The 16,229-nt window shown below is 37.7% G+C and overlaps 1 long non-coding RNA gene across 1 annotated transcript in view; it reads left to right on the top strand.

Moving 5' to 3' along the window:
* The window catches only part of LOC309642027, a 252,645-nt gene that overhangs the window by 93,164 nt on the left and 143,252 nt on the right, over positions 1-16,229 (top strand). The window contains exon 5 of the long non-coding RNA XR_014252908.1: positions 6,378-6,487. This is a non-coding gene — a long non-coding RNA (uncharacterized lncRNA). The remainder of the gene's footprint in view (positions 1-6,377; positions 6,488-16,229) is intronic.

Below are 16,229 nucleotides of genomic sequence, written 5' to 3'. Positions count from 1 at the left end.
AACTAACCACCTAGAGCAACTAACTCTAGCACATCCTGGTCTCTGTCTTTCCTGGCTCTCCTAGAATTAATTCTTTAATATAACATTCTAATGCTGCTCTTCCTGCTTTTTAGTTAAATGGAGAAAACAGTATTTAGTGTGCCTGAGAGTTGTGAGCCTGTAATAATAATAATAGTAGTTGACATTCATATAATCCTTAGCATGTGCTAGGCACTGTTCTAAACAATTTATATCCATCTTCTTTCATTTTCTCTCAATAACCTATGAAATAAGTAGTTATTATCTCATTTCATATTATCTCATTTCATAAGGGATTGAGGTATAGGGAAGTTAAGCACCTTGTCCAAGGCCTCACAACTAATAAGCAGCAGAACTAGAATTCAGTCGAGCTTTCAGGTCTACATGTATTGAGCTAAATTGTTTTGAATACTTTGTCCCAGGCATTTAACATGGATTATCTCATTTAATCTTCACAACATGTAGGGAAAGTGACCTCAGAGTGTAAAGTAACAAAAAAGATTTTGGAAGTGAAAGACATTCCAGTGGACTGAACATATGGCAATGACTCAAGAAACATTAGTTTTGATAATTCCCTAGCCCAGAAGTCAGGCCTGCAGGTGAATTCTGGCCCATTAGTGTTGTATAAATAAAGTTTCATTGTATCACGACCACACTCCTTCATTTATGTATTCTCTGTGGCTGCTTTTGTATTGCAATGGCAGGATTGAGTAGTTGTGGCAGAGACTTTATGGCCCCTAGCGCCTAACATATTTTCCATCTGGCTCTTTCTAGAAAAGTTTTCCAACCCCTGTATGCACCACACCTGAAGAGTACATAGACTTTGCAATTAATGTTAAGATTACATAGTAAGAGAAGTGATTATTTAGTACTGCTTGCCCAAACCACTCTTTCTTTAAAGACTCCCTTTGTGTTCTCTGAGAGGAGATTGGGAGATATAAGGACTAATAGTTTTTTCACTTCCTGTGGCTCAAATCATCACAACAGCCCTTCATCCTCCACGACGTATTGACTCCTTAAATGGCAGGTGTCATGCTGCTTGATCCAATTGATATTTCCTTGAAAAGCTGATGTAAATCAGAGTTTGGTACATTGAAGCACATTTTCTGTTCATTTATATTATAATTTGTGTGATGCTCTATTCACTTGAAAGGACCTATAACTCTTTGAAAAACGTTGTGTGCCTGCTCTTTCACGACGCTATCTCCCCACTGCCCCAGTACTCAGCACTGATGTTTCTGTCCAGTTGTCACCATTCTACAAAAGGAATTGTATCCAATTGTGGAAGGTATAATTAAGAAAAAAATCAAAACAAAACAAAATCTATGTATAATGTTCACAGGATGAGTGATCTTTCTCTGATTAAAATAATTGTACTATTAACATTTAATATTATACATTTTCTTTTTTTTTTAAATTAATTAATTAATTTATTTATTTTTGGCTGTGTTGGGTCTTCGTTTCTGTGCGAGGGCTTTCTCCAGTTGCAGCGAGCAGGGGCCACTCTTCATCGCAGTGCGCGGGACTCTCACTCTCGCGGCCTTTCGTTGCAGAGCCCGGCTCCAGACGCGCAGGCTCAGTAGTTGTGGCTCACAGGCCTAGTAGCTCCGCGGCATGTGGGATCTTCCCAGACCAGGGCTTGAACCCGTGTCCCCTGCATCGGCAGGCAGACTCTCAACCACTGCGCCACCAGGGAAGCCCTATACATTTTCTTAAATTGAGGTGCGCCTCTTGCAGAAAACAATGAATATTTATGGGCTACCTATTTTATGCCAAACAGTGTTGGGTAGCATTGGTGATTTTTTACCATTATTAAAAGATGCCAAGCAATGACGATGCTAAGGTCATGAAAACCTATCTTCATCATCATTTAAAAAATAGCAATAAATTACACAAGTGCTACTATGTGCTGGCCCTTATTCTAAGTACTTACCATGCATGATCTAATCATCCTAACTATCCTATGAATTCAGTTCTGTTATTGTCCTCATTTTACAATGTACACTTTGTAACGTGTCATTTGTAATACATATTTTACATTAATGGAGTAAAAAAGAGTTAATCCACTTTTATATAATAATATATAAAATGGAGGGTTAATTTAGGGGTTTATTTTTTAAGTGAGTTATAATGCTATATACTTAAGTATTATGATTTTTTTAAAGCTATAGTGGTATATCAAAAAAAACCCAAAGAGTTCCATAAACAAAGTATTACATTTGGACACTAGAAGTCATATTTTTAAGACCAGAAAATTGAGACATGTGAGATGAAATCGAAATATTTGTGGGTCATTGATGCATTTATTTATTGAATATTTACTACAGTCCATTCCCTCATGATCTATAAACAGGGAAGTATTCAACAAGCAAGTAAATATATGATTAACGTGAAGATTCTGAAAGATTCTGACAAGGGCTTCAAGCAGCATGAAGAGGGTGGGGATATGAAGAGTAATAGAGAGATCATATAGGTACAGGGAACATTCTTCTGAGAGAATTTAAGCTTAGAGCTTAAGAATGAAAAAGAGCCAGTCACATGCAAGAATGTGGGAAGGAGTAGCACAGGCAAGTAGGAGGAATGGCATCTCCAAGACTATGAGGAGAGAACTTGACTTTAAACTCATTGCTTAGTGAGTTTATTTTCCCTCCAGGAAAGTTCTGTGGCCCATCTACCTGCTTACATCTGCCAGCCCCTACTAGCAAAACCACACATGCATTAAAATATTTTCATTGTCAGATTAGTTAGCAGTTATTGTAGCTGCATTTAAAATAAACTGCAATATTGATATTAACTGGTATAGAAAATGACCTTTTAAAAAAAATCCCTAACCTTTGGAGAAATGTGAGTACATGGCATACTGTCAGCTGACTCCTGGAGGGCTGACCTTTGGGTCTCCAGGGTGCACCTGACGTTCTCTTTGCTCTTCAAATCGACCTTCAGTTCAATCGCTTACCAGCTCTGTGAGTTTAGGCAATTTAGGTAACCTCTCTGAGTCTTAGTTTATTTATTAGCATAACAGGGGGAAAAACATGTACTTTAATATTACTATGAAATTGATTAAAATATTTGAAAGCATCTAGCACTATGCTTGGCATGCAGTAGGGGTTCAAATATTACTTATAACGTGACAGATCTTTTATATATGTTCATGATAGCAATGATTCATATTTATCGAGAACTATTATGTATCAGGTGCTCTTCAAGAACTTCCAGTGTTTTTGACTCATTTTATCCTCACAACAATCTTATGGTGTAGGAACAGTTTTACATATTTCCTTGTGTCACATCTGAGGAACCGAAAGCACAGAGAATTAGGCATCTTGCCCAAGATCTCAGAGCCAGTAAATGGAAGAACTAGGATTCCAACCAGGACGTCTGGTTTTGGCGCTTGTGCCCTTAAATGTGTTTTCTCATTTAGAAAAAAATCATTAATGACTGAATCTTGTCAGTTTCTCAGGTAAGCAACTCAATGTAATGATCACTTTGGGGTGAAATCTGAAGCTAAAACAACTTGCTTGCTTCACACAGAACCTATGCGCTCGATTTATAAGTGACCTCTGTAGTAGATTAAGGCCAGTTTTCAAAAGCAACCCCCCTCTCCACCCCCCCAAAAAAAGAAAAAGAAAAAAGACAGATTAGCCATTAAGATATATAGCTTGTTATTAAAAAGTGCCCTGCATGTGTATCACATAAAGGATTTACACAGCAATTTATTGTCAAACGGATAATGGCATGTAAATTTCCAAGAATCAACTTGGTGTCACTGGAAAATCACACTCTGGAGACACAGACACTAGACAGTTCCACAGCAGCTGAATCATAAAGACTTTTATAGATCAATAACCCTCAACCTTGCTGCATGAAAAAGCATCTTCATCAACAAAGAGAGTTTCAGGGAGCCGCAAAAGCATAGTGGGATTATTAGAACAGGTGGGTTTTTGCATGCGTGTATGTATGCTATTTTCCAAGGTCATTGTCGCATAGCTACATCAGGATTTAGTTTTGATATTCCAATATTATATAGTAAAATAGTACCATAGCCAAATACATGATAATGTATTCTCTTACTTTTGTGTGTGGGGGGGAATAGAATAAAATGCTTTTCAAACTATCCTCAATTAAGTAGAGGAGAGATGAGTTACTGGAATGTGTTTAGTTTTGGGCAACAGTCTAAGTTTCTATTCTGACCCTTATTGTGTCCTTCAGTCTTGGTTTCTTCATTTGTGAATTTAAAGATTAATAATAACCACTTCAAAAAGTTCTTGATCCCCAAAGTACACATCTCATTGAAGTACTTTACCTGAGAAAAATACGACTGAGGAGTTTTATTTCATACTAACTAATTCCAAGTAAAGTTGAGATTGCTAATTATCTTTCTTTACTGTATTATCCAACATGAAAGAAACAAGTAAATTCATACATCTATCTAGTGAAAACATTTAAAAAAATTATTAAGTATTTTTGAATGAGTGCCATCTATTAATTGTTAGTTATATGGGACAGTATTTGAAATAGTCTACAAGATTTTAAAAGACATATGAACTGAGGATAATTTAGGTTGTTTCCATCTCATTTCTGACTATCGACTGGGAAGCTATTAAGGAAGGAATTTTATTTATCATATAGCAGTTGCTTTACATACATTGAATTCAAACAAGTTTTATGATAGTTACAATGGCATTTTTATCCCCATAATACAGATGAGGTTATTGAGACTCAGAGTACTAACTAGCTGAAGTTAACAAAGGCATTAATTAAGTAGCAGAGTAGAGATTGGAACCTAGGCTTGTGTGGATTCCAAAGTTCTCTTTCCACACTCTTACTGCTTCTGTGTTTTATTGTTTTGAAGTGATCTTGACATAATCTAATTGCTTAAATAGTAATCAACTATTCTAAGGATTTCAAAATCTGGCCTCTATATAACTTGACTATGATGTGGTTGATTTGGTCCAGTATATACACATTCAGATGCTTATTTTTCAGATGGTAAAACCACAAGTGGTTTTTACTGGTTTGACTATTTAATATTGCAAAAAAAGCAAAACAAAAAAAGTCCTTTAGTGCAGTTCATAACTGAATTTACCGAAGTCAATTAAAATATTAGACTTGGATGGTATAGGTATGGCCAGACTAAATATTTACAGTGAAATAATAGTATTGAGATACTAAATCATATACACTCTATTCAGTAAAATTCAGCTGACAAATTTACTAGGAGACATAATAAAGTAAGACATTAAATGACTGCATTATAATGGCAAGGAGATTATATAGAATCAATTAGATATACACATTGAAGTATTTAAGGGTAATACAGCATGATGTCTGGGATTTGCTGTAAAATACTCCAACAACAACAACAACAAAAAAACTGTAAAAACAAAACAAAACAAAAAAAAACAGTGGGTTGGATGGAAGAAACAAGATTGGTGAAAAATTGTTAAAGTTGACAGTACATGGGAATTTATCTGTTGTATATATGTGAAAACTTATACAATAAAGAGTTTAAAAAAGCAATCAACTACTCATAGCTATTAGGTTGAGGCTGAGAAACCAGAAAAGTTTGATTGCTCCAATTGAATATATGTTCAGATTTTTAGCTCTACTTTGTATGGTTAAAAATCTGTGTTTCAAATCGTTAGCATAATCAGGAAGCATCCAGAGTGTATATTCTCAGCAAGCACTGATCTCATTAAATATTTTTTGATAAGATATAACTTAATGATATAAAGGTATGAATCTCAGAGATATATGATAGTGTATATTCTCAACCAAAAGAGACCTGGCTTTCAGATAATATTTAAAGTCAAATTTTTATTCCCCTGAAGATAGCACAATAATATCACTTTAATACAAATCTTATACGTTTTCACTGAATTTTAGTTAAAAATAATACTTTCACTCAAATAATATTTAGATCCTAAAGGATGATGGCATATGGCTTCCTTTATGCTACTAGCATGTCATAATTTTTTTTTGTTAATAAACTATGTCATCAAAACAATTATACCTACATTCTGCTAAATCTCATGTAATTAAAGACATCTTATTAAAATGAGATTTGCTATGTAACTTTATTTTACTATATAACAAGAAACTAAAAATCTTTAGTTTTATGTTTTTAAAGTGTGCAAATGAATGAGAAATTACCTCTCCTTTGTTGCTACAAGAACAGTTTAATTCCTTGTCTTTTTCCATTCATTTTCTAATAGCATTTTTTTCTAAATCAAGTCATTGTAATTATTAAGCATCATTCTTTGACCCTAGGCAAATCGTGAAGTAAGTTTGACTTTGTTTCCCTTTAAGCTTTCCTTCTAGCCACTTGTTTCTTTCTTATGGCATCATTTTCCTCCTAGACCCATAGTCGCATTGGAGCAGCAACTCCTCTCCAGAGTTGAGGCACTTCATCTCTCATTGCTGATCCCGTCTTCACAGCATCATGCAGATGACCATTCATGGCTTAAAGGTAAGCGTGCCTCAGTAGATCTTCAAGGAGTGCCAGAAGTGCCAAGCAACGCTGTTTTGTTGTGCTGGTTTTAATCCAGGTAAGTACTTTAATCTTCATATTAAATCAAACAGATACCTTAGGCAGCAGTAGGCACAATTTGCATGCATTTTAAAACTATATCACAAGATTTCAAAGAAATTTCAAGTTTGGAAGTGGGTTGCTTTGGGAGCTGCCCTCCAAAGCCAGGCTGTATGTATTCACTCTTCAGTCTCCTCCTCATCAGCGATGCCTCACAGAAAAATTTGAGAAGTGCCAGAACATGACCTCTCTTAAGCACATTTATGTTTCAACTTGATTTGAATAACATGGCAAATGGCATTCTATGAAACCGTGGAAATAGAGATACTTTTGAAAGGGGTGGGGATCTTGTTTTCATATTGCCCCTTTGTAGATAATTACCTTCATTCATAGAGATTCTGGGGCATTGACGGCATATACATTTTGTTTAATACAAAGAGACTTAGCCATTGCCTTTAAGACATGTACAAATATTAAAGGAAATTATGAAACGAAAGCAAAAATCTATTGGTGAAACAGTGTCTAGGATCAAGGGATAGTTGGTATAATTTTCCAGTTTCCTATGACAATTACGGGAAAGATGTGCTTCAGAACTAGAATTTAAATAACATCTTCCCCCTTTTCCATTTCCTATATCAAGTACATTAAAAAAATGCACCTGGTTCTAAAGTTCACTTTTCTTTTAATTATGTTTAAAGGCTAATATCTGAAATGTTAAACATTGTATCAGAAATAGAACAATAATTTGTAAACTTAAATTTTATTGCCCTCTAAGTTGTTTCCTTGTTAATACTAAGAGCTTTTTTGTCCCAAAACTTGGACTTGGAAATTAACACAAAAATGTATGGAAATGTAGGATAAAATATGCTCGGAGCTTTTCAAAATGTCTGCCAGTGGTTAACAATGAGAATCTCTGAGTTTGGGTTTTACTTTAGTCCTTTGTATTATAGTTAATATGAAAAGAAAAAAAGATTAGAGGGCGGCAGGAAAGGCTCCTTGCTGGCAAATTGAGTTCCTTGGGGAAAAAGCAAGAGAGACCAATTTAGTCGGGGGAAATTATAATACACCAATCACGGTGATTGATCCTGCGTGAGTAGAGGGCGCGTGGAAATAATTTAAATGTTGTCCATAAAACTGCTGCTTTCAGGCTTAACGGCATTTTACTTATCAGGATCACTGCTTTCAGGGGCACTGTAGAGATTCTATCGTTCCAGGAAAGAATAAGAAGTTTGGTGCATTCTTTCTTGGGATTAAAGTTGGAAAATGTAGAGAAAGGGGGAGGCAATTGGTACCACTTCTTGCTTCCTTGTCTACTGCTTCTCTAATAGTGAGAATTTCCCTCAGAAGCTCCTGTATTCAATGCTTAGTTCAAATATTCCATATGGGTGAATTCTGGAGAATTTGGAAAAGGTATTTTATTTAGTGCCCCATCTCCCACCTTTTATTCTTTTTGTTTAGCTGATTCAATTTCCATCTGGGATGTAGGAATTCACTGAGGTGGGCTGGCTTTAAAAACTAAAGAAAAGATCATAGTTACCATTATGTGGGTTTTACATAGAAATACTCCCCCTATTTTGAAGTATGACTCTTTCTTGGAGTCACTTGAGACATGGTAAGACAGCATACGTGTAAACCTGCATATTTTTCTTCTTACATGTATGGAAGAAAAGTAAAACCATTGCAAAGTAGTGACATTTTCAAGAAAATTCTTCTTATGATCAGTGTCTTGTTTTCATTTAAAGTAGATTTTCTCCCAATGTTGGTATTTTGTTTTTGAGGGAAAAAAGTAATGATTTTTTGATGATGGCATTTAGTGGAGGGATTATCTGGTCTTCCAAGTTCATTTGGGACCTTTGGGCTCTGGCAGGAATTTTTCAGTATTATGCTACACTGATCCTGATTGTGAGGACTGTCAGAAACCTGTGATCGATTGAAAGGATGGGAAACGTTCCTCTGAGCTGCTAGCAGAATAAGACGTTTATTTTCAGTTGATTTACTTTTTTTTTTTTTACAAAAATGGTAAACTTGGTTATTTGTATAACTTGACTTAATTGGAAGCCCTTATAGAGATCATATATCTAGAGCACATGAACAAATCCTTTTCTTGAGTTTTGCATTTAGTGTTTGAATTCTGGTTTCCCCGCTTATTATCTTTGTGACCTTGGAAAGCTGACATCACTAAACTTTAGTTTTCTCATCTGTAAAATATGAATAATAATACCACTTGCCTCATAGTGTTGTTGTGTTATTTAAATTAGATAATCTATTATCGCAATGCCTAGCACAATAAACATGAGCTATTATTATTCAGGTTCATAATAATATCCTGGATTTCTTTTCACCTTTTAGGAACAGAGTGAAAATTCATAATTGCTTATGGTGAAAAAGAGAGAGGAAGGTATTCTTCTATCATATAGATTGAGAAGCTTGGGCACAGGGGACTCCAGAATACAGATTACCAATTATGTGCCTTCTGTTTTTAATATTTTGTTCCCATCATGTACATTTCTCCAACCCCAACCTTACCAAGATCTTCCCTCTTCCTATGTCTGTTTTCCAATCCTCCCTGTTACTTGCTGTTCCTTAAAAAACCAAGCATTTTCCTTCTCTGAGCTTTGAACATACTATTCTTTCTGACGGGGATGCTCTTCCTCTCTAATCTCTCTAAAATTCATTGAATTTTAAGCTATTGTTCAAAGCTTCATGCTCTTACTTCCATATATTATTTTCTGATTCACTAATTGGGTATTCTTTTTTTTTTTTATAAATTTATTTATTTATTTATATTTATTTTTGGCTGTGTTCAGTCTCCGTTTCCGTGCGAGGGCTTTCTCCAGTTGCGGCGAGCGGGGGCCACTCTTCATCGCGGTGCGCGGGCCTCTCACCGTCGCAGCCTCTCCCGTTGTGGAGCACAGGCTCCAGACGCGCAGGCTCAGTAGTTGTGGCTCACGGGCCCAGTCGCTCCGCGGCATGTGGGATCTTCCCAGACCAGGGCTCGAACCCGTGTCCCCTGCATTGGCAGGCAGAGTCTTAACCACTGCGCCACCAGGGAAGCCCTAATTGGGTATTCTTTACCCTCCTCTGAGCACTGTGGTACTCTGAACTTCTCTTAAACAGTTTTCCTAACTCTGTGATAGTAGTCATTTATGTACTTGGTTTTATATCCCCATCAAATTGCATATTCTGAGTGATGACGTATATAGGAAGTGGTGGGCCATAGAAAAGGATCCCTCAGATAACCATTTAACTCCTCAGGGATTAAACATCTTACAGCACTTGACTTCCTGTGTTCTATCACATCTTCCATAGCCATGAGTTCTGTACCTCCCCAAACCCTGACTTCCATGGCCTCTCTTAACAATAGAACTGACCTGAATTCCTCCTGGGGATAATCAGTCACCTGGACAAAGATGGGAATGTACTATATGCAGCCTAGAAATCTATGAATCTCCAGCTGCATCCTGTTACCCACGCTGTCCTCCACCAAATGGCATCAGTGGCTGTGGGACATGTGTCCTCTTCCATGATGCAGACAATAAATGGATACCACATTCATGTCCTGGGGTCCTGGATAAATAAGAAGAAAGCTAAGAGTGGAACATATTCTCTTGACACTTACGTCTTAAGTCTTAGTAGACACTTAAGGTAGTCCTTGAGATCATATAATATGGTGGGCTTTATCCTATAGCTTAACTGGTGCACAAAAAACTGCCTACCAGCAACCCAAGTGGGAAGCCACATCTTTATCCTCACCCTACCTCTCCCCTTCGCCAGTGGTGTTTGGTATACCTACTTCTATCCACCCCATATCCTTGTCCACATCTGTGCCAGCTTTCTCTCTAAACTGAGTCATCTCCACACTCCAATCCATCCTTCTGACAAAGATGGAAATTCTCTAAGATCCAAACGTTATATGGAGCTCCCCCTATGTAAAAACTGCCAACAGCTCCCACTTTATTACAGGATATGTCATATAACCTCCTTCACAATCTGGCTAGATTGTGTTTTCCTATCATCGTCCTCCTAAGATCCTCTCTAAGATCTGGACATCCTAAGATTCCCTTTGTTTTACCAATAGATGTACTCATGGCCCCGCCAACACAGTCTCTCTTTTCATATCTCTTAGCATTTTCATAGCTTGTTACCTGCCAAGAATGCCTTGCCCTGAATGTCACTCCCTTTTACTTAGTTGTTATTTATTCTTTTAGACTGGGTTCAAATGAAACCTTCCCCCTCATATGTCTGTGTACCCACAGCATTTGGTATTTATCCATTATGGTGTTTCTCACATTAAATTCTAGCTATTTGCATAATTAACTCTCTCTCACTAGACTGTGAGCTCTTCATTTTTATAATCCCACCTTCCCACATATTTCAACTATCCTTTTGCTGACACCTAGCAGTACCTGTTTTATAATAGGTACTCAGTTTAATAAGAAATAAATGAATAAATGAGAATGACCACAATTTAAATAAAGTAGTGAAATATTTCCAATGATCAGATTAGTTTTAGCATAGAAATACTCCAAATTCTGTTCATGTGAGCCCAAAATGACTGGTTCATCTAATAACATTTGCTATAATAATCAGACTCCCTTGATGAGTAGGCAGACTCTCAGTGTAATAGGGAAGAACCTTTTGTATTCTATTACAAGTTAATCACTAAAGGGATGTTGCCTATAAGCTTAAATTATACATAATGGCCCATCTCTGGGAACCCTGCTCCCCAGGTAATGAGCATTAAGCTAAAATACCTTTGGCTCACAGGAAACATCCTGACCAGGCCCACCCGTGAATGACTGCAGGGAGGAAGAAATTAACACATACCCTCTGGAGGCTGATGGGAACCAGGAAGTGTTTGACTTTACTCCCTCCCCTTTTAGTATAAAAGGAGCCTGAATCCTAACTCAGGCAAGATGGTTCTTTGGGACACGAGTCCACCATCTTCTTGGTTTGCTGGCTTTCCGAATAAAGTCATTATTCCCTGCCCCAACAGCTCGTCTCTCCATTATTGGCCTGTTATGCGGCAAGCAGTACGAGCTTAGACTCGGTAACGTTAGTATATTTTGGCGGGGGGTGGGGGCAGAAACAACCAAAAGATCCCTGTTGTTTTACTGAAATAAACTGTCTAAATAAGAGCAGATGATTTTTTTCCTTTTTAAACTATGGGACCTGAAGTCCTCAAATTGAAAAACTTAGGTTATATCAACGATCATGTATAAAGCAAAAACTTAACAGTACAAAGTTCATAGATTAACAAAGCTGATCCATTGACATTTACTAATGTTCTAGCTAGTGAACTAGACTTTGTAGTTGAATTATAATGCCCTCCTTTTTTTACCCAACCCCTTCAGTGTATCTGCAGTGCTCAGTGATAATGTATGAGTTGTTAAGAAAACGTACACATACTGTCACTTAGTTGGTTAGCCTTTGAGTCTCAGGTTTTCATTTTAGATCGCATGCATCTTAAACATGATATAGACCAGGGGTCCCCAACCCCTGGGCCTCGGATGGTAGCCAGCTGCACAGCAGGAGGTGAGCCGCAGGCGAGCGAGCTAAGCTTCATCTGCCGCTCCCCATCGCTCCCCATCTCTCACATTACTGCCTGAACTATACCCCCTCCCCCCTCCCCCCCCAGGAAAAATTGTCTTCCACGAAACCGGTCCCTGGTGCCAAAAATGTTGGGAACGACTGTTATAGACTGTAGTGTCCTGCTTCTATTTTCAAGTGTTAATGGAAAAAACTTCAAAGACCTGGATCCTTTAGTTATAAAAAAAAAAAAACAATTAGAAAGTTCTTAGAGTTATTTGTGGTTTATCTGGTTTAACTGAAATTGAGTTGTATTCTTATCTTATTGATTTTTTTTCTCTTTTTTTGGGTAAGATTACCCATTCCAGACTAGAACTCCTTGATATCCAATTTTAGTGCCTCACCTTTCTTCTAACTGCAAAAAGGATTTAAAAAGATGCTGGTTGAGCATTTTAAGATTTTTCTGAAGATAGTTTTCTGAATATCCAGTATTAGTTTTTCACTGTTCTGTCTTTGGGCAAAAATGAAGAGATATGAAGAAAACTGCTGAGGACGAGTTAAATAATCAACCTTTTCCGAGCCAAACCGAGGGCCTCCCGGTTTGGGGGAGATCAAGTATCAGCAAAACATTTTCTAATTTGTGTCCTTTTAAAAGGGTTCTTTTCAGGACTCTATGAGGAATGTGAGGTTTGGCCTCCTTTTTCACATAGGAATTGCTGAAAGGAGCACTTTATGTCTTTTATGACTATATGTTTCACGAAGAATTTTTAACTTTGTCACAGTGTACGACTAAAGTGGTATTTATTAGCTTTTAGCCATGCGTAGGTGTGCACATCCATAGCCAGACCCACTACTTCTCCTCTGTCCAGGTGCTCATACAGTCCATCTGCTTTATGCCCTGCATCTGACCAGCTGCCCGTTCTATGGATTTGCCATTTGAAGTGCTTCTAAAACACACCCCTTCATCTTCCTACCTTTTATTCCTCATCCCATGAACTCACTGCTTCACTCCATCCTTCATGGAGCCCTCACTCATCTTGGCTCCCCTTCTCCAAAGCTCCCCTCTTTATTATATCAAATGTGCATTGTTTTACCTGGTTTCCAAAATGCTCTTCAATCTGCTCTTATCTTCTACACCCAATCTTATGTTTTTACTGCTCTTTCAACATACCCACAAGTTTCCTATTTCTCAGAGCAGGGAATTAGAGCATATGCTTTGGAATCAGAGCTATTTATTAAACAATGTAGACTGTTGTTTTCAGACTTTCTGGTCCCGGCCTGGGAATCTGCATTTAAGGGGGTTCCTCAGGGGTGATTCTTATGTGTCTTAAACTGGAGAGTCTGCACACTTATCTCTTCTGTCCTCACTGACCCAGTGTCTCTGTAACTTCTAGAAAACATGCCCCTTCTGCACAGGATGCAGCCTCTGATACATGTTAACATGTGTTGCTTTCTGATTGTGTTTCTCCACCTAGAGTATGAGTTCCCCAGGACAGAGGTCACGTTTATACTTCCTGGTGAGCTAGAAAGATCACTGGGTTAGGAGTTGGGCAAGTTGACTTCTGTCACAAGTTCTAACTGCGAGGAAAAACATGGGCTCCTACAGCCTCAGTTTGCTCATAGGCAAGGGTGAGAACCAGTGGAGATGATGTCTAAATTCACCTATGTTTTAAAAGCCTACAGTGTCATTGTCATAGAAAGGTCAAGAGCTTCACTCTCACATGTGGGTTTAAATCTTAGCTTTGCCATTAGCCTTGTAATTTTAAGTGAAGGATAATTTCTCTGAGTCTGTTTCAGTGGGAGTAATAACATATACCTTTTGAGGTGGCTATGAAGATAACATAGGTAAAGGGCTTAACACGGTAGATCCTATATGAAGGTCTTGGCGTATTGCTATTAATCCGTGTTCTCCCTCACTTCTCATAATGCTGGATAAAGACACATTCTTTCTCGAACACTGTGCTCCAGCATAGCTTTCTATCAGGACACAGTTAAGTTTAATGATAAAACATGAAATTGGTTGGGTTCAAACTTGGCTCCAGGACTCAATAGCTCAATTACCCCGTGCATGTTACTTTAACTTTTTTGAAATGGAGACTCTAATATTTTCTTTACTATAAAGTTGTTATGAGGCTTAAATAAGGTAACACATGTAAAGGCCCAACCAGCGCCTAACCCAAAGTGAATGTTAGCTGTTATTAATCCTTCTGCCTAGGGTTAGCCTGATCCAACTGAAAATGTATTGTCTGGGAGTCAAAGAGACCTAACTTAAGAGCTCTGGAAGAGATCCTGGGTGCATTACATCATCTGCCTGTACTTCAGTTTCCTGTTCTACAAAATGGTACTAATAATAACCCATTTCATGGGGCACCAAAAGGATTAGATAAGGTAACACATGGGAAAATACACTCAAAAGGCAAGGAGCTATACCAGGAATTACTTATATTTATTGTTATTATTTTCTTTGTACCTATCAAATGAAGGAATTAACCCAAATAATAGCCAATGTTTATTTAAAATTTACCAAAATTTACAGGCATTTGATTCTCTAACTTAATCCTCTCAAAATCAACTGGAATAGATATTATTATTCCTCTTTTATAGCATGGGAAAATTGAGGTTCAGAGAAACCAAGTAACGTGCTCAAGCACTCACACCCAGTAAGTTGCAGAACTGGAACTGGACACCAGGAAGGATGGCACCAAAGAGCAAACATTTAACTGCTATCAAAAGACCTCTAAGATCCCTTCTGGCCAAGTGATTCTGTTCTCTTGGTTATGGCTTTTCCATGAAGAGACTGGATGTGGTGTTGGAACAACAAGGTGGAGGCTCTCAAAATGAGTGGGAAAACCCCTAGAGTTTAAAATCAGAAGTAGATAGCTGTTACGTGCCTGAACGTTGCCTTCATTGGAGGCTCTGGAATCTTCATGGTGGGAGAAGGAACCCACCTTGGTCCTGCAGCCTTTCCCTTCATCTTCATGGAATGAAGGAGGCTGAACTATGTAGTTTCCTCACAGAAAAGACTAGCTCCTGTCTCTCCTTAATTTTCTCTATATCTTAGAACACAACCACACTGTGAGATATTATTGTCTCCATTTTGTAGATGAGGAAACTGAGGTTCAGAATGGTTAAGGGCTCTGGTCTACAAAGGTAAAACTGTTGGGACTTGAATATACGTCTCTTGATACCAAGTCCAGTATTCTTTTCATTTACCCACTCTTCTAGACATTTTTTTTTAAATTTTATTTATTTATTTATTTATGTATTTATGTATTTATTTATTTATGACTGTGTTGGGTCTTCGTTTCTGTGCGAGGGCTTTCTCTAGTTGTGGCAAGCGGGGGCCACTCTTCATCATGGTGCACAGGCCTCTCACTATCGCGGCCTCTCTTGTTGCGGAGCACAGGCTCCAGACGCGCAGGCTCAGCAATTGTGGCTCACGGGCCTAGTCGCTCCACAGCATGTAGGATCTTCCCAGACCAGTGCTCGAACCCGTGTCCCCTGCATTGGCAGGCAGATTCTCAACCACTGCGCCACCAGGGAAGCCCTAAACATGTTTTTATCTCTAAATCTAGATATGTTTTTCTCTCTAAATGATCTAACTTGAAAAATATGATTTACATAAATATTGCAGAAATGTCTTCCATTGATATCATGTCTTATATTACGTTCATACCTTATTTGTCCTCACAACAGCTCTTGAATGAAACTTTCACAGTGAGGAAAGTAAGGTCCAAAGAGGCTAAATAACTTGCCAAAATTCACACAGCTAATCAGAAATATAACGTATTATATTTCTTCATGTTTTGTATACTTTACTACACCACTCATAGTGACTTGGATGATAAGATACTTTAATCGCCATTCATTTTATAGAAAAAGTAAGCAAATCAAAGAATATCAAGAACCCAAGTCACCAGAAAATCACACTTGAAGTTGTGTCTTTTTTCTTTTAAAGTAATTGGAGGAATTCTTTTAAAGCTCTGTTTTAAAATTTAAGAATAATGATGGGGGTTTCAGTTGATTAAAAAGAAGTCAGTCCTTTTTCTTTTGAGAAATGAGAGAACTGTTCTCTTATAATACTCACAGGATAACCCAAAAGAGGCTTTTGGTTTTGATTGGGATCTTCGTTAAGCAAATGAGTAAAGACATC

This window comes from Balaenoptera physalus, assembly GCF_965194825.1.
Source record: "Balaenoptera physalus genome assembly, chromosome: 13".
Classification (NCBI taxonomy): domain Eukaryota; kingdom Metazoa; phylum Chordata; class Mammalia; order Artiodactyla; family Balaenopteridae; genus Balaenoptera; species Balaenoptera physalus.
The sequence above is the reverse complement of the archived record's forward strand: the minus strand, read 5'-3'. Positions and strand labels throughout refer to the sequence as shown.